We start from the raw sequence: 19,843 nt of genomic DNA, 5'->3' as shown, positions 1-19,843 counted from the left end.
AGGTGGGAGTTGGGGCGGGGGCTGGAAATGGGGCGGGAGCCAAAGGCGAGGCTGGGGGCTGGGCCGGGATGGGGGTGAGGGGTGGAGCCCCTCCCAGTTCCCACGGTCTGGGGGGTGGGCCCGGGAGTGAGCAGGGAGGTGAGGTTGCCTCACCGCATTCCAAAAGCAGGTGTGGTTGTGCTAATGCAATCTGCCCTGATGGCCCCGGGGGATGGGAGGGTGGATCCCCTCAGCCTGTTCCCCCTGTAGAGCCACGCGGCGCCCCTGGGGGATGGGGGAATGCGAGCCTTCCCGTTTCCCGGGCAGGACAAGCCTCTCTCCCCTGCTGGTTCAATACAACTCCCGGGAATAAGGAACAAAAAGATTGGGACTCACCTTTTTTCCCTACTGCTGCTCCAGTAACTTTTACTGGAACAAGACCACAGAACCGGCATTACAAGCCCTTCTCATACCAAGACAAAAAAGAAATTTGCAAAGTTCAAAGAGAATTTGGCCGTAATAGTGAGATATTTAAAAGCATTGTTAAAACAACATTAACCTCAAATGATTTAGTTCCTACAAATATTAAAGATCTTTTTAGGCGTTTGCTTACACCATCTGAATTTGATTTATGGGAAAACACATGGAAACAATTTCTAAAAAACATACTGGTGGAATTATTAAAAACCAATCACCTAAATGTAGATTTATTAAATAATGCTATTACTTTTGAGCATTTATGTGGTGAAGGAGTATGGGAAAAACCTGAGGACCAAACTATGGCATTGCCAAAAGCTGTGATAGATAAAATCACTGCAGCTGCAGAAAAAGCTTTTACCCAGCTACCAACAGCTGAGACTAAGGGCAGTTATATTAATGTAAAACAAATGCCTTCAGAAGGATTCCTGCAATTCTTAAACCGATTAAGAGAACAAGTCTCCCGTCAGGTAGAAGACCCTGTGGTACAGGCAGAGTTTGTTACCTCTGTCTCTCTTTTCTTTGCCTCCTTTGGGCTCAGTCCTCTGTGGATATAACTTTTCTTTATTCTCTCAGCCTTCCTTGGGCTCAATTCTCTGTAGATACAGCTTTCTATAGTTCCCCAGCCTCCTCTGGGTTGAATTCTCTGTAGATACAGTTTTTCTCTAATTCCCCAGCCTCCTCTGGGCTGAATTCTCCCGGGATCCTCCCTCGTGGGGAGTTCCACTTATCTCAGTCCTCGTCACTTGAAGAAAGCTCCCGGACTCATTAGGTTCTTATTTCTCGGGTTTATTAAAGGATCCTTACAAAACTTGGCAGGTCCATCCAGACTAACTGCACAAGCTTAAATCACCACAGCCTGGCTCATCTTGTTCTAATGATACAAAATGGCCCCGAACCACGCGGCCTTTTCACTCTTATACTAACTTTTATCCTATTAACTACTGACACGTGTATTGTTATCATATTTCAACAAATAAGTTTTCTATATCTACTCACGTAATCAAAAGTGCGACTAACTCTAAACCAATTATATTTTGTGCTTTTATAAACTGCAGAAGCATGGAGAAGAAGGAAGAAGAAGGACTAAAAACTACACCCTTTTTCCTCCATCTTTACTCCACATGTGGAACCCTCTTAAAACCTATGCTTTCACCCCTGTGTCAAAAAAACTATTTTTCTACTTTTTATTTAATCTCTTACAAACTCTGGCTTATTCAGGGATATTTGGAAGCCTTTTTATCAGTATTATATATAATTGATGTATTTTTCAAAGAATTACATAGACAGAGAAATGTTCCTGCATTTCTAGACTCCTACAGAGTTAATCAAGGAAATTGCTCAGAGAAATGCTAATGAGTATTGCCGTAGAGTCATTCTAGGTTTGCCTATGGACCCACCTCCGACACTTGCACAGATGGCAGAAGCCTGTGCTAGGAAAGCAGAGATGTTTTTGCAGGAAAAGAGACCTCCTTGGACCACCCAAAGACCTGTTGCTGCAGTTTCATCTGAGAGAAGGAGTGAACAGATGACGTCTGACCAGCAACAGCGAATTTGTTTTCACTGCAGAAAACCGGGACATTTTGCTAAAAACTGTCCTTTAAAACAACAGAAACACACTGATACAAGCTTGCCAAAAAACTTAGGTCTCAGCGCTTACCCACTCAGCGCGCAGACATAAATGAAGCGGAGACAAATCTCTGTCCTTTAATAAAAAGGGGGGAGAGGGGTGAAAAACTGCAGAAATATAATTGTGAAAAACGTTTGCCTAATAAGGTCTGTCAACCGCAAAAGCGATCCAGACTTGTAACTTCTAAAGCTTTTTGTTTCAGATCTGACTGTTGGACAGTCATGGGAGTGGACTTGCAGGATAATTCACAAGACCTGGCTGGACTGGATAGTAGGTATTTTGTTATTGGAGACACAGCACACACACCAATAGAGATTGAGGTGGCTCCCATGACAATTATGGGAGACCTAACACACCTCATTCTCTTAGCTAGGTGCCCCCAACCACCTTACTATGTAGACAAAGGGCAGGAAATAGCCCAAGTGATCCCTGTTCCAACAGAAGACCCAGTAGATGACAAAGCACCAGGAGTCTACTGGGCAGAATTAGTGGGTGAAGACAAGCCCATTATGGGATGTAATTTAACACATAAATCAGAACATCTCCATGTAGAAGGGTTAATTGATACTGGGGCAGATGTGACTATCATACCGGAGAAGGAGTGGCCCTCACATTGGGAACTACAACCGGTGGCAGAAAAAACACAGGGTATTGGAGGGATGAAACTGGCTAAAATTGCTAAAGATATCGTCCAGATTGAAGGTCCGGACGGTAGGATAGCTAGTGTCTGACCTTTTGTTATTGAATACAAGTGCCCCCTGTGGGGAAGAGACACCATGTCCCAGTGGGGGGTGAAATTAACAATTCCTGAGACACCGCAGGATTTTTGATGGAGGCCACTGTAGAGCATCCTGGCCAAAAGCTATCTTGGCTAGATAATAATCTAATTTGGGTGAATCAGTGGCCTCTCAGCAAACAAAAACTCGGGGCGCTAGAAAAATTGGTGGAAGAAGAATTGGCCAAAGGACACATAGTAGAAACAACCAGCCCTTGGAATTCCCCGGTGTTTGTAATAAAAAAGCCAGGGAAAGATAAATGGCTCCTCCTTCAAGATTTGAGAGAAATAAACAAAAAAATACAGGACATGGGATCTCTCCAACCAGGTATGCCATCCCCAACTATGTTACCACAAAATTGGTTACTAGCAGTACTGGATATTAAAGATTGTTTTTTTCAAATTCCCCTGCACCCAGAGGATGCACCAAGGTTTGACTTTTCCAGTCCTACAATTAACAGGGAAGCTCCAATGAAACGGTACCACTGGACAGTATTACCTCAGGGGATGAAAGCGAGCCCCTTCATCTGCCAGTGGTATGTGGGGTCATTGCTGTCCTCAGTGCGTGCTGAAAAGAGACAGGCTATCATTTTGCATAACATGGACGATATTTTAATATGCTGTCCCAATAACAACATACTGAAAGACACCCTTGACCTAGTGGTTAAAGTTTTAACCTCTGCTGGATTCCAATTGCAGGAAGACAAAGTTCAAAGGATGCCACCTTGGAAATACCTGGGCCTGGAAATTACTGCACGGACTGTTGTTCCACAAAAATTGGAAATTATTGGTAATCCTAAAATTCTAGCAGATCTTCATTCTCTATGAGGGTCACTAAACTGGCTCAGACCCTGGCTAGGTCTCACTAATGAAGACCTGAGTCCCCTACTCAATTTATTGAAAGGGGAGAGAGAGTTACTGTCTCCCAGGGAGCTGACTCCAGAAGCAAAAACTGTAATTGAAAAGGCACAAAAGGCCTTGACAGAAAGACAGGCACACCGCTTCAAACCGGAGCTGCCTTTCAAATTTATTGTCCTGGGGAAATTGCCACATCTACATGCGTTAATATTCCAATGGGGCGAGGGGCAGAGAGATTCACTCTTAATAATAGAATGGGTTTTCCTCTCCCATCAAAGACCCAAAACTATCACCAAGCTACAAGAGCTGATGGCTCAGCTGATTCAAAAGGCCAGGGTAAGGCTGCGGGAACTGGCAGGGTGTGACCTTATGTGTATTCACCTCCCAGTCAGGCTCTCTGGAGAAGGCAAAAACTCCCCTGAGAGACTGACCAAGGAGATGTTTGAGCATCTGCTGCAAAGCAATGCTAACATCCAGTTAGCTCTGGACAGCTATAGTGGGCAAATTTCAGTTCATGCACCATCACACAAATTGTTTCATGAGGAATTCCACTTCATTCCTCGTGAAAAAAGGAGCGAAAAGCCACTCAAAGCTCTTACAGGGTTCACTGATGCATCTGGAACCTCTCACAAGTCAGTGATGACTTGGAGAAATCCACAGAATCAGCTTTGGGAAGCTGATGTTGAGTTTGTAGAGGGGCCACCCCAGATAGTTGAACTGGCTGAGGTCGTGAGAGGCTTTGAGGAGTTTTCAGAACCAATTAATTTGGTTACTGACTCAGCTTACGTAGCAGGAGTGGTGTCCAGAGCAGAGCAGGCAGTTCTCAAGGACATTGAGAATTAACATCTCTTTAGGTTGTATTCAAAACTGATTTACTTGGTCTCGAATAGAGAACAACCCTTCTATGTGATGCATATAAGGTCACATACCCCGTTGCCAGGTGAAATCGCTGAGGGGAATCGGAAGGCGGATTCCCTTGCTGCCCCAGCTGAAAAGGTATGTCTCCCAGATGTTTTTCAACAGGCAAAGATAAGTCACCAGCAATACCATCAAAACGTGCCAGGACTGATTCGTCAGTTCCCGCTGACACGGGGTCAGGCTAAAGCCATTGTGGCTACCTGTCCCAATTGCCAGCTCCAGGCGGTGCCATCATTCGGCGTCGGGGTAAATTCCCGAGGCCTTGGAAGCTGTGAGGTGTGGCAAACAGATATCACTCACATTCCCAGTTTTGGTTGCCTTAAGTACGTACACGTGAGTATTGGTACATTCTCAGGAGCAGTGTATACCTCTGCTCATGCAGGAGAAAAGTCTGTACAAGCTAAACGACACATAGTACAGGCCTTTTCCGTATTGGGAATCCCTAAAGAAATTAAAACAGATAATGGCCCAGTGTATAAATCCAAGGAGTTCCCAGAATTTGTCCAGCAGTGGGGAGTGGAACATAAAACTGGCATCCCCCATTCCCCCACAGGTCAGGCTGTAATCGAGTGTACACACCAGACGCTCAAACAAGTCCTAGCCAGGCAAGGTAGCGAGGCAGTGTAGATGTCTCCACAACAGAAACTCTGTAAAGCTCTGTTTACCATTAGCTTCCTAAACTGCTCATTTGAAAACATGAATCCTCCTGTAACTCGGCATTTTAACAGTGGTGATCAGTTTAAATTTTCACAGCATCCACCGGTTTTAATCAGGGACCCTGAAACTTGGCAAACCAAGGGCCCCTATGAACTTGTCACCTGGGGGCATGGTTACGCATGTGTATCCACCCCCACAGGCCCCCGATGGATTCCTCAGAAATGGGTAAAACCTTTTGTTCCAAAGAATCCAGCACCAGCAAGAAGAGAAGAGAAGCAAGTGGCTGTTGCTTCCAAGAGAAGACGCCACTAAAGAGAGAAAGAAGAAACCTCTCTAGCCTCTGACCTGCATACTGTAACTGTGAATATGTTTTAAAAAAAATGTCTGTTTCCTTTTTTTTAGAAATAACTTACCTCTTACTCAAATCCATGATGAGCCTTAACCCTGCTGTCATCCTGCTCACACTGAGCAGCCTGACAGCGGCCTGGATCATCCCACAGCCACGCCAGAACATCTGCGTGACCCTGGCACAAACACACCAGCAAGAAAACATATGTCTATCTACTGCAGCAGCGAAAAATCCTATGTCTACCTGCCTGGTAGGAATTCCTTTGCAGCATGATGAATTCACACACAGTTTTAATACACTGACCCCTGAAGCAGGTAATAAATTACACAGCACTCATATAGAAGCAGAGTTAAGAAACCCCGTCGAAGAATGGCTGCCCCATTTTCCTAAGGCAACCCAGGAACCCCAGGAGTTAGAGCTGCTGGGTTCCTCTCCAGCATTATACTGTGTGCACTTTAGGGTCAGTCCTCCAACTCATAAAGAAACATTCCACCATATAATACAACATCGAGAAGAATTCACAGCAAAAAGGTGGTGCCGTGTGCTAAGCTACATCAAAGTGCACTCCTCAGCTCATACACATCCCAAAAGCCTCCCCAGAGGACTGTTCCTCATTTGTGGGGATCGTGCATGGGCAGGAATTCCATCCCGTCTTCTCGGAGGGCCGTGTACCATAGGGCGTCTATCACTGTTAGCGCCCAATCAAACATTAATTGGCGAGTGGACCCATAAAAGCAATTTGACCAAAAAGATTCAAAAGAGAAGTGTTACAAAATAAGATGAAAATTGTGACTCAGAGATTTTCCATTGGTCCAAATCAAAAAGAATTGCTGCATCCATTTTCCTTCCTTGGGTAGCTGCAGCCAAAGCCCTAGGTGAATTGGGACACCTAGAATGCTGGGTGGTAAAACAAGCGAATTTTACATTGTCCTGGGGTGACTTTATGATACTGGTATCCCCAATCGTCTGGTTTATGTTATATATTAAGTTCTGCACCTTTAAGACTGGCTCTGAGAGCAAGAGAGGGGGAAGAAGAAGCGCGCACTTTGTGTTAAAGAAAAACATCACTCCCACACATCCTGCTCCTGGACTGTGGTGTCTGCAGCACGGACAGACAGCGAGACAGAGCTTCTCTCTGGTTTTTAGTTAGTTTTAGCTAGCTGAGGCAGAGAAGTTCCCTGGACCTTTGGTTTTTCCTTTTCTTGGATCTGTGCAAACCTGCTCTGGACTGAACACCCAGCCAAACCCCGGGAGCTCACGCCTTTGGCCCACCGGGGCCTGGGCCTCGGCACTTTCCAGTGCCGAAAGGACTGATAAGGAACCTGAGCAAGCCGAGCTACACCACATGAAAAGGACTTTTCTTCCTAGACTTGCCATCCCATCGAATAGCAAGAGGTTTTATTATTTAATATTATTCAATTTCTGTTAAATAAACAGCTTTTTCCACTTCTCTCCAAGATTTTTTATTTATTTTTTCCGGATCAGTTGGTGGGGAGGGGCATTTCCCTGAGGAAATCCCCATTTGGAGTTTTCCTCCCTAATTTGCCCTAAACTAGGACAAATATCTAATGCCATAAGTGCCCTCCTAGAAGATGAGGAAATAACCAGGCAGGCGACACTTCAAAATCATGCTGCAATAGACTTTCTTTTATTGCTCCACGGGCACGAGTGCCAGGAGTTCAGGGGTCTCTGCTGCATGAATCTGACATCGAAAGCTCCTAACATCCATGCCATGCTCCGAGAGATGAAAAGTATGATCGGACAAGTCAAGCAAGAAGCAGATGACTGGTTCAATGGACTGTTTAAAAACTGGGGACTCTTGGGGTGGTGGGCTTCGGTAGTGAAGACTATTCTGTCGCTGCTAGTCATTGTTTTGCTAACGGTGTTAGTGTTCGGAGTGCTAAGCAAAATACTGTACAGAAGCATAATTAAGCTAGTCTCAGCTACCTCAGATGTCAACCATATAGAGTTGACAGACCGGAGTAACCCTCACCAGCCTGCAAATGGGAATTGGTGGGCCACTTCAGGTCAGTAAGTCGTATAAGCTCGTTACCTTTCATTTAATTATATATATCAAAATAGGTGGAGATGTGGTAGTGCATATTTCTGGGAGTTACCTGGTCTCTGTGTAAACCCTCTAGGCAGCTGGGACGTGTTTTTCCCCTCCTCTCCCTGTCCCTGAAATGTTATCCCATTGCTTGATGTTATATGTCTCCCCGCCCCTCTCCCAAGGTTTGAAAGAGTCCGGGAAAGAGATAGCCGGCCTCTTCTCTCCCCTGGAAGCCAGCCAAATATCCTCCGTTACCCCAGAGGGAGAAGCAGCCCTTTTTGGTCTTTTTCTTGGTCGTGAAGAATCTCCCTGACCCCCCCTGGACAGAGCTAGCCTGGATTACTTCGGGGGGCAAAGAGAGGATTACTTCACCTTGGCAGTAAGGACAGTGGTCCAGTGAATCTGAGGCGGCACAGTGTTGATATATTTTATATATTAGTAAAGGCCTGTATGCACAAACCAGCCTTTGAAGTAAGTCATGATATTAAGGGCTAAAATCCTTGAAACTTGCATGCAGAAGAGAGAGTAAAGCAAAACAATATCCTTGTGTGTAGGAGAAAAAATGTAAACTATGTGTGTTAGCCAATAGTAGCTTGCTCTGCCTGCAGACCCTGTAAAACCCTATGAATGGTGTGCTAAAGACAGAAATAAACGGCGTTCACGATTACTTCTGTGAAGAGTGGTGAGTAAGCTGGCGGTCTCTCAATATTTGGCACCCGAACAGGGACACCCTGCTGGCAGGGGGGCTTCAGTGGGTCCACACACGGTGGGACGGAGCCTTGGACAGAGGTTGGTGGAGCGGATCTGAGTGCAGATAGATGTTGCCTTGGATCGGTACCAGATAGGCAGCCTGAGCGCAGTGAGACGCAGAGTGGTTGGACGTGGAAATTCAGGCTGCTGGGGGGGACCGAGAGGCGGGGGCGTAGTAGAAGGGTCGCAACCTTCCCTCCTGCGGTTTGCCGCTAGCATGGATGTGGAATGTGTGGCGGCAGAAAAACTGCTTCTTAGCATCCTCGTTAAACGAGGCGAAGCAGCCCGGGAAAAAGACCTGGATATGCTCATTATATGGGCTAATTGTCATGGGCATTTGGCAGTGCTCCCACTGCTCTTTGCAGTGAATGAATGGACGGATTTTAGGGTTCTGATATGGGAAACGGCAATCACAAAAAAGAGCAAGGACACTGTGTCTTTCGGTCGAACTTGGCAGATTGTAATTAATACCTTAAAAAACAGAAAAGCAAGATATGCTGAAGCTGTGAGCCCTGTAATTCTACCTGCATCACAGCGGCAGACGCCTTTACCTCCCACTGCTGGGCAAGCACTCCTATCTATGCTGCCCTTGGAGAGAGAGAGGGAGAGTCAAAGAGAAGAAAATAATGAGAAAGAAATTCCACAGCGAATGCTGAAACAACGAACAGAATCTGTTCAATTATGGCAGGATGTGATACATTCGGAACTATTTGCTTCATTTTTGGAGTCACTTTTAACTCTACAATCTTATTTAAGTTCCATCTTTACTACCCTGGAAGAAAAGAAGCCAAATTTAGACTGGTTTCCACCTGAACCAGGGGGACATGGGAGAGCACTGAGGTTGATAGTAAAAGGTCTTAAAACTTTAGAAAATTCGGGGACTTAAGTTTGGAAAGCCCTGGGAAAAGCAGGCCCTGGGAAACAGTAGGTCTTGTGCTTGCTAAAGACCAGGTCAAGCTGCACCTGTGTAGTAAGTATGTGATAAATGATACAATTGTTAGATGTGGTTAGATATAATTATTGTTTAGAGAACATGGGGAACCATGTTAGGGGGCTAAGGGGGAATCACGAGAAATTCATGCTTGGGCAAAAACAATGCATACAATAGAACAATGTAAGTTTAATAATTAATATGTAAGTTGCATAATGATAGAGTATAAAATATGTTCAACTCGAAAACTCAAATCGGGTCAGATTTGGGTATGTGTACCCCTGACACCCAGAGCTCTTTAAATAAAGCACCTTCATATAACCATTCGTGGTTGTGTGTGATCCTGAACGCTAACATTTTGGCGACCCAGATGGGACCTTGTGAGTGCTGCTGAGCGAACTCGCGACCCGATCACGCTCCAGCCGGCACCGAGGGATTCTCGGGGAGCCCATCCAGCCGCGACCGTCTCCGCTGCTCACAACGTCCCCGGGAGAAAAGGTAAGGTGCTTTAATTTGGTTTTGGTGCCTGCCAGTTAGACGCGGCGAAAGCTGCGCGTGGTTGGGCTAAAGGAATTCCTCTTGGTAAAGCCTAGGCGCCGTCCGTAAGACGACTGCGAAAGCGTCGCGGGTTCGGCATTTGTGGTATATTATAGTTATAGTTATAATATGGAGAAGCTTAAAGGGATTTTGGGCAGCAGTGCTCCCATACCAAGTACTTCTCCTTTGGGGTGCTTATTAGCACATTGGAAACAAGGTAATTTTGGGGAAGAATTACATAAGGCTAAGTTAATTGATTATTGTAATACATGGTGGCCAGGATATGTCCTGGATAGTGGAGAAAAGTGGCCAAAGAATGGATCTTTGCAATATAATACTATTTTACAGTTGATGTTGTTTTGTAAGCGAGAGGGAAAATGGGATGAAGTTCCGTATGTTGACTTGTTTTTCTATCTGTGAGACAAGCCAGAATGGCAAGCTGAGTGTGGATCGATGGTGGTTAAAGCGTGTGTGAGTGATAAATGTGAGGTTTGTGTAAAAGAGAAATGTTTAAAACACCTGGCATTAAAAGAAAGTTTGCGTCGGGGGAACGATATGGATGTTGATTTACAAGTGGCTTTAACAACACCAAAAGAACCTGACTCTGTCTTGTCTTCCCCCATTTCACCCAACCCCATTACACCTAATTCTAGTCCACTTAATCCTACCTCACCCTTCCCTCTTTACCCTCCTCTCCCGCCTTCACCAGATCCGTCTTCCCCAGGAGATGATCAAAATTTAACCGTAATACAAGGAAATGTGGAAAATGCTGGGGGGGAAAATAGTAGTAATGGATGTAATGATAATAAATCAGCGACACCGGTATCTCACCGGACACGGTCTAAGTTTGCCCCGGTCCCGTATAAAATGGAAAAAGACTTGGGCAGACAAAATCAGACTGTGATTGCCCCCTTGAGACAAGGAGTAGGAGTAGAGGGGCCGGTGTTTGTAAAGGTGCCTTTCTCTCCTGCAGATTTAGTAATTTGGAAACAGTCAGCTGGAACTTATAGAGAAAATCCTGATAAAGTGGCAAGGGTGGTAAAAATGGTTATGAAAACTCAGAACCCAGATTGGGATGATATACAAGTAATATTAGATACTTTAATGGATTCTACTGAAAAAGAGATGGTGCTTAAGGCAGCCAAGGAGAGAGCGAGAGAAGATCTCAGAACTGGGTTAATAACAGGGACTTTAGATGAGAACTTTCCTACCGAGGATCCAGGGTGGGACCCTAATGTATTTAGGGATATGCGGAGGCTGAAGAGATACCAAGAATGGGTTCAGATAGGGGTTCAGAATGCTGTGCCTAAAACTATGAATTGGTCTAAACTGTATGAGATAAGGCAGGAAAAGAAAGAATCCCCCACTGCATTTTTGGAAAGGCTTAAAGAAGCCGCAAGAAAATATACAGATCTGCAAATAGAAACAGAACCAGCAAAAGTTCAGCTCGCTCTTATTTTCCTTGGGCAGTCGCAGGATGATATCAGGAGAAAATTACAGAAGTTAGAAGGAGAGGAATTAAGGAATTTAGATAAATTACTTGAAGTAGCTTGGAAGGTATACAATAGCAGGGAAAGGGAAGCTAGTAAGAAGCAGCAGCAGAATCTTTTGGCAGTATTACAAGGGAGAGAAAATTCAGGATGTGGCAGGGGTGGTCGTGAATTTGGGAGGGGGGGACTTGGCAGAGGACGAGGGGGATCGGTTTTGCCAAGGTTAGGGTTAAACCAATGTGCATATTGCAAGCAGGAGGGGCATTGGAAAAAGCATGCCCAAACAACCCGAAGAACCAGTTTAACCAGGGCAATCAGTTCCAGCAGGAAGATGTTGCCAAGGCTATGGTATTGGGAGAGTACAGCAGCTGACTAGAATCGGAACAGAAGTTAGTACAGGAACCTTTAGTAACTATACAATTGGGAGATAAAGAAGTAAAATTCTTGGTGGATACGGGAGCTACATATTCTGTACTAAATTACCTGAATGGGACAATTGGGGACAAAACAACAACAATAGTTGGGGCCACAGGGAAGGAAGAGAATCGGCCATTCCTGCAACCCCTAGATTTGTGTTTTGGAAACAAAGTTTTAACACATGAATTTTTATATATGCCTGAGTGTCCAATTCCACTTTTAGGACGAGATTTATTGGCAAAACTTGATGCAGTAATAACTTTTGAGAATGGAGAACTATTAATGAAAATACCTGAATCAAAGACAGGACAAATTTTAATGATAAAAGAAAAACCTGTCCCTGCTATCCCTAAGGAAGTAGAGGATGCAGTAATTCCCTCTGTATGGGAAACAGATATACCGGGAAAATCTAAACTGGCACAACCGATACATGTGGAATTAAAAGATGGGGTAAAACCTGTGCGGGTCAAACAGTATCCTATAAAACCAGAAGCACGGCAAGGAATAGTAAAGACCATTGATAAATTTTTGGAAGTACCAAATTTTAGAAGAATGTGAATCAGAATTTAATACACCAATATTCCCAGTGAAGAAACCAAATGGTGAGTACAGACTAGTACAGGATTTAAGAGCAATAAATGAAATAACTAAAGATATTTACCCAGTAGTAGCTAACCCTTATACATTGTTGACATCCGTGAAAGAGAAATATAGATGGTTTACTGTAATTGATTTAAAAGATGCCTTTTTCTGCATACCTCTTGACAAAGAGAGTAGGAAACTGTTTGCCTTTGAATGGGAAAATCCAGAAAATGGAAGGAAAACTCAGCTCACCTGGACACGACTCCCACAAGGATACAAGAACAGTCCAACCCTATTTGGAAGTCAGCTGGCGAAGGAGCTGGAGATTTGGACCGAAAACGGGCAAGTACCAAGAGAACAATACCTGCTGTTACAGTATGTTGATGATATACTGATAGCTACAGAAGAAAAGGCAACCTGCATAAAGGTAACGATTGAAATTCTAAATCAGCTGGGAATGGGAGGATATAAGGTGTCTAAAGGAAAGGCACAAATTGGCCAGCAGACTGTGATTTACCTGGGGTGTGAAATCTCACAAGGGCAACGAAAGCTGGGTATTAATCGTATTCAAGCTATTTGTGCTATTCCAGAACCCCAGAACCTGCATGAGCTGCGAGTTTTTCTTGGGATGACAGGGTGGTGTCGCCTGTGGATCATGGACTATGGACTGATTGCAAAACCCCTGTACGAGGCCCAGAAGACGCAGCCATTTACCTGGGGCAAATCACAGAAGGAGGCCTTCCTCAAACTGAAGAAAGCATTGACAACTGCTCCAGCATTAGGATTGCCTGATTTATCCAAAGACTTTCAGCTGTTTGTGCATGAAAGATCACACCTAGCTCTGGGAGTACTAACCCAGCGTTTGGGAGGCTGGAAAAGGCCGGTAGGCTACTTCTCCAAACAGCTTGACAACGTGAGTGCCGGATGGCCTTCATGCCTGCGGGCAGTTGCAGCCACTGTGATGCTGATACAAGAAGCCAGGAAACTCACGATGGGTAGACACATAGATGTCTATGTGCCACACATGGTGACCACTGTTTTAGAACAAAAGGGGGGCCATTGGCTATCTCCAAGCCGGATGATGAAATTCCAGGTAATCCTGACTGAGCAGGATGATGTCACACTAAAGATAACTAACCTTTTGAACCCAGCCTTGTTTTTAGGTACAACAACTGAAGAAGGCCCATTAGAACATGATTGTGTGGAAGTGATAGAACACACCTGTTCAGCTAGAGCAGACCTGAAAGACGTCCCACTGGAACAGGCAGACTGGGAGCTGTTTACAGATGGAAGCAGTTTTGTGGAGAACGGGACCAGATACGCTGGATATGCGGTAACAACAACAGGTGCAGTGGTGGAGGCAAAGGCCTTGCCAGCAAACACATCTGCCCAACGAGCAGAACTGGTTGCTTTAACCAGAGCATTAGAGCTGAGTGAAGGGAAGAAAGTAAATATCTGGACTGATTCAAAATACGCTTTTGGAGTGGTGCATGTACACGGGGCACTGTGGAAAGAAAGAGGACTGCTGTCTTCCCAAGGCACACACATTAAACATCAAGATGCAGTCCTGCAATTAATAAAAGCAGTGCAAAAGCCTGAGCAAGTGGCAATTATGCACTGCAAAGCACACCAATCAGGAAATTCCAAGATTTGTGAAGGGAATCGGAAGGCAGACTGGACAGCACGACAGGCTGCCCGGAAAATGCAAACCACAATGGCATTGATACCTTTAAAAGTTAATGTATCTCAATTTAATTTGCCCCCAAAACCAAAATATTCAGTAGAAGATGAGAAATTAGGACGTTTGCTAAATGCACAAAAGAATTCAGAAGGGTGGTATGTAACTGCACAAGGACAAATAGTGTTACCCCCCTTGATAATGAGAGAAGTTCTACAAATTAAACATAATGAATGTCATTGGGGTGCAGAGGCATTGGTAAAACTGCTAAAACAAAAGTTAATCTCAGTACGGATGCTAACAATGGCAAAATCAGTAATGTCAAAATGTGAAATCTGCCTGAAAAACAACCCGGTGGCTAGACGCCAAGCACAGCTAGGGAGGATTAGGATGGGAATAGAACCAGGAGACTATTGGCAGGTAGATTTTGTAGAATTGCCAAGGACTCGAGGATACAAATATCTGTTAGTAGGGGTTGACACATTTTCAGGATGGCCAGAAGCCCTTCCCTGTCGCACAAATCAAGCAAAGGAAACGGTTAAGTGGTTATTACAGGAGATCATTCCCAGGTTTGGGGTACCCTTAGGGATATCATCAGATAGGGGGCCTCATTTTATAGCAACAATAGTAAAAGAAATAAGTAGATGGCTGGGAATAACCTGGGACCTCCACACGCCATGGAGACCCCAATCAAGTGGACAGGTAGAGAAAATGAATCAAACACTAAAGAGGCAAATCAGCAAAATATGCCAAGAAGCCAAATTGAAGTGGCCCCAGGCTTTGCCAATAGCATTGTTAAGGATTCGGATAAAACCAAGGAGTGGAATGTGAATTCATGGATTAAATCTATTATTGAGAATGTGATAATTTTACTAATTGTATTTTTAGTAATTTGGTTAGTTTACAGCATCTTAAAAAGAGAAATACAGAAGAAAACGTCCTGGAACCAGAAGATAATAAAGGCACTGACGCGAGACCCACACCCACCATCTTCCGGTTCTCGATTTTGTGACAGCATCCAGGACAACGTTTACATCAATCGAGGATTTGAAGAACACCAAGTATAAACTCAGAAACAAAGGACTGTATCAAGTGAAAACATTTGCACTTATGGTGAAGTGAAAATGCTTTCAAAGGGGGGGAATGATAGTAAAAGGTCTTAAAACTTTAGAAAATTCGGGGACTTAAGTTTGGAAAGCCCTGGGAAAAGCAGGCCCTGGGAAACAGTAGGTCTTGTGCTTGCTAAAGACCAGGTCAAGCTGCACCTGTGTAGTCAGTATGTGATAAATGATACAATTGTTAGATGTGGTTAGATATAATTATTGTTTAGAGAACATGGGGAACCATGTTAGGGGGCTAAGGGGGAATCACGAGAAATTCATGCTTGGGCAAAAACAATGCATACAATAGAACAATGTAAGTTTAATAATTAATATGTAAGTTGCATAATGATAGAGTATAAAATATGTTCAACTCGAAAACTCAAATCGGGTCAGATTTGGGTATGTGTACCCCTGACACCCAGAGCTCTTTAAATAAAGCACCTTCATATAACCATTCGTGGTTGTGTGTGATCCTGAACGCTAACAAGGTGGGCGCAGAGAACAAAGGCACCCTGGGGGTAGAAGCAGCGCAAGAAAAGTTCCAAGGCCATGCTGATAAGCTGCAATGATCGCCGTTGTTAGCACCTGGCCGTGAAAGACTTTTCATGTAACATCGCCTGCTTTTGTAAAATTGTGCCCATTTTTCCTCTATCTGCGAACAAGAGAGATTGAGAGAAAAAAACTGCATTTGTTAACTTTGTGAGGTTATTTTTCCTTTCTCTCAATTTTTCCTCTCTGCGAGAGATGTGGGGGATGTGAAAGAAAATAACAGCAGCAGAGAGCAGCAGCCGCAGAGTGGGCAGTCCACCCCCCCCCCCCCTAAGAAAAAGCACCGGGATAGTACCCAGTTTGTTAAAAAGTCATGATTTATTGGGTTTTCAAAATGTTTTTATATACCCTTTTAGAGTTAATTTTGTGTTTTAAGTAATTATGAGTTTATGCAATTGCAGTTTTTAGAGTTTTACTGGAGAAATTATTGAGGTTCTTTGAAAGTTAAAAAAAAAAAAAAGAGAGAGAGAGAAAAACTGTTTAACAGAAGTTGCCTTGCAATAATTGGTTTTAGAACCTAAGGTTAAAACATGGTATGACTTACAGCTTCTAAGAAAACCTTCCAATTAATGTTATCTACAGAAGAGATTTGTGGTTTAAAAAATAATTAGTTAAGAGAACTTTACTGTACAAGACAAAGTTAAGTTAAAGTATATATTATCCATTTGCTTGTTTTTTCCACAATTTTAATAAGGTAATTTCAATAAGAGTCCTTTCGTTATATAAAACACATATAACTGCATATATACCAATTTGGATTTTGGATTTTAGTTTAAAAATTGGAGTTAATGTTTCTGAAAAGTGCTACAAAAGCTGGATGGCAACCTGCCAAATCCTGTGTTGTTGTGGTTTTTCTTTAGAAAAATTGCACTTTAAAATCCTAACCAATTTAAGCATATACTAGGTAAATTCCTGTTATGAATAAGTATTTTTAGTAACATTTGCAGTTATTGTGGGTTATTCTCAAAGCTAGATGACATAGAATTGTGATCTTTATAGTGAATCCATGTTACTGTTATATTGTGTTTAAAAAGTATATATCAAACTTTAAGCTGCTTTTTGTAGTAACAGAATAAGATTATGTTTTTATTTAATATAGATTAAGTGTTAATAGAATTTAAGATAGTCAAGTTTTATAATGTTTAGGCTTGAATGTTTTGAAGTTAAGTTGTATAACTTGGATATTCTTTTAAGGTTAAGTTTGTTATTTCCTTTTGTCATAAATAATTATTGTTAGGTTTAAATATTGTTTAATTTAAATTGCTTCATTTTTTATTGAAGATGTTTGTTTAAACTGCAAAGTATAGTTATTTTTCTAGAGAAATGAAGATAGCCAGAACTGAAACAGCTATGATAGAACACTGATGAAACCTGCTTGTGGATAGAAGTGAATGCAGTCTGTGACACTCTTGATTTCATTGGGAGTTCCATTGCTTGTTGCAATTTCTGCAGTTTTGTTTGTTATAGCTTTATTATTTTTCAGTGTTTCCAGAATTCCAAGAAAATGTACCATTGCTGAGGATCAGCTGCCATGGGGGAGGCTTGAGATTAAACCAACTGCTGAATGGTTTAATTGGTCTGGTACCTGAGGCTTCTGATCATTTGCTTTGTACAAATGCATTTTAACAGTTTGCTGTCCTGTAAGCATCTCATAGCTGCTACTATTGAGAACCTTGTTCTAGAAATGAGTTAAGAGGCATCTTTCCACTTTAAAGCCTAAGGCTCTGGCCAAGCCTTAACTTTACCTGGATGGAATGTTTGCCAGCAGATCCAGATGTTTTCTGTACCAAAAGAGTATTTGAGTCAGTTTTTGACTCAGCAATTTGACCCTATTAATATGACAGCTGGATCAATTTTGAAATGGGCTTGGAGAATCATTTCCGGAGATGATTATCCAATCCTTCACTGATTTTTTGTTGTTTCTGTTTGTTTGCTAACTATGGGATGCTAGTGCTGTGTTTTAGTAATTAAAAGTAGTTTTATATTACATATGTTATTAATAATGTTTATTATTTAATTGATTTTTAACTGCTGTAAGTTCTTACTAATTGTGTATATGGTTTTGTGTTGGTGTTGATGTTTATAACAGAGGTATATATAATTTTCATTTTTTTTAAGAAAACAGGGGAAATTGATGCCGTTAAAGCATTTGATTAGTGTAAGTCATTAACTTCAAAGGGAGAAGTGTCTGTGTTTTGTTGGCAGGTTCAAAAAAGTCACCTGTCCATCTGACCAGACTGTGTGCCTCTGAACACATGAGATCCAGTGAAGTCACCACACAGCCTTGGTACTCCAGACATGGATCAGAAGTGGACCTGTCAGGACACAGTTGTGTCTGAACACTACACAGACAGTTTGCCAACAGAAATTTTATGTTGTTATTATGATGTTGTGTCTCTACCAATTTTTCAGGTATCCTTTGTTTTAAGATTTAGAAGGATGTGAAGAACAACTTGAACATCAAAGCCCTCAGTCACCAATCAGCTGCCAGCTGGCATCACGGGAGCAGTGAACGTTCCAGGACTGAATCATGCTGCAGAAATTCTGTAGAAGACCTAAGAAAAGTGTAGAGACTCCATCTAACTGTATATAAAGCAAAGTGTAGTTGTGTGTTTACCCTTTCAGCAAATTGCTTTCACACTTAGACTACATATATACCAGAGCACGTGTTAAAAGTAGTTAGATAATAGCTTAAGATAAAGAGTTTAGCCTGTGTAGTAATTGTTATGTTAGTATAAAGTATAAGTATTCCCCCTTCAAGAGGTAGTGTAAGCATCTTTGAAAGTTCATTTAACGATTGGAGTTTTAGCCGTGAGCTTGCAAACATGATGTCATTTGCATGGGACAAACTGCTTATGGTAATTGTGTTGTGTATAGTTGTCATGGAGTTCCTTTACCTTTAAGAAAGTTAAAGTTGCTGGGGTCTCCTGGGAGTCTTTTCTCCTGACCAATTATCGGTCATTGCTGAGAATTGACAGCAGTTTTAGCCATTGAAAAGTAGAATCAACTTGTGAACTCCACCTTAAAGTGTACACCCAGAAGTCTGTAGTTGTTCTTTGTTTCCTGGCTGTGAAGGGTGGCGGAGCTCCAGGCCTCCCGTTCCCTGCCCAGGCCATGCGGCCTGGGTGGGGAGCCGGGCTGAGCCTGCCGTTCTCCCAGCCGGGAGATGGGGACCGGCGGGGGCTTGCCCCGGGCTGAGCCGGGCCAGGCCGGTTCCTGGCTTAGCTGCAGGTTTTGCTGTAATAGAATTTACTAGAAAACTGCCGAGTAAAGAAGAAAAGCTCTGGACCTGCGGCAGGCTGAGACAGCAACTACACTGCAGAGCAGCCATGAAGAATCTTCTATCGAAGACAGCTCCAGCTGCTGCTCCGGCAGAGATCACAGAACCATCTACAAAAGCCTGGGCAAGATTTTAACTCTTTCTTATCCAGATGAAACTTGCGGATTAATCTTTTCATCCAGAGAGAGAAAAGGAGAGTAATCAACATAAAAAGAGACTTTATAAACTACTAGTGGCAAGAAAGAGACTTCAAGAAAGGTAGAGAATTAAGGAGATGCTTTAATTAAGCTGAAATATCTTTCTGTTAAAACTATGGAGATGGACAATGAAGTCCTGAAAAAAACCCCTTTAATTCATAATAGAGTATGGAGAAGAATAAGGTGTTCAAAGTGTAAATTTGAGTAAAAAGTGAAGTAATTGTGGTATAGTGAAGTGCTGAGAAATTTAAAGCCTTGAGAGGCAATGAGAAAAACTGTTTCTTAGTGAAGCTCACAGAAGCAGATGAAGAATACTTTTTTTGCCTTTGACTAACTTATCCTTAAAAATGCTATCTTCAAACTCATGACCCATAACACATTTTCAGAGTGATGTAGAATGGGAGGGGTGGGCTTTAATAACAGTAACTCTGAGCAACTGATATCAGAGAAACGAAAAACTATAACAAAAATAGTTTTCTTGTGACAAACTCCATAAATTAACAGAAAAGAACTTCTGTTTCTCTACAGAAACTGAGGAAAAGACTATAAGAAAATTAGAACTGTTTAAACTATCAAGATTATAAAGTTTTTATCTCTGTTGTCATGTGAACAAAAAAATAGTGAACAGTGAGAAAT

This window comes from Poecile atricapillus, chromosome W, assembly GCF_030490865.1.
Source record: "Poecile atricapillus isolate bPoeAtr1 chromosome W, bPoeAtr1.hap1, whole genome shotgun sequence".
NCBI classification, from domain to species: Eukaryota; Metazoa; Chordata; class Aves; order Passeriformes; family Paridae; genus Poecile; species Poecile atricapillus.
The sequence above is the reverse complement of the archived record's forward strand: the minus strand, read 5'-3'. Positions refer to the sequence as shown.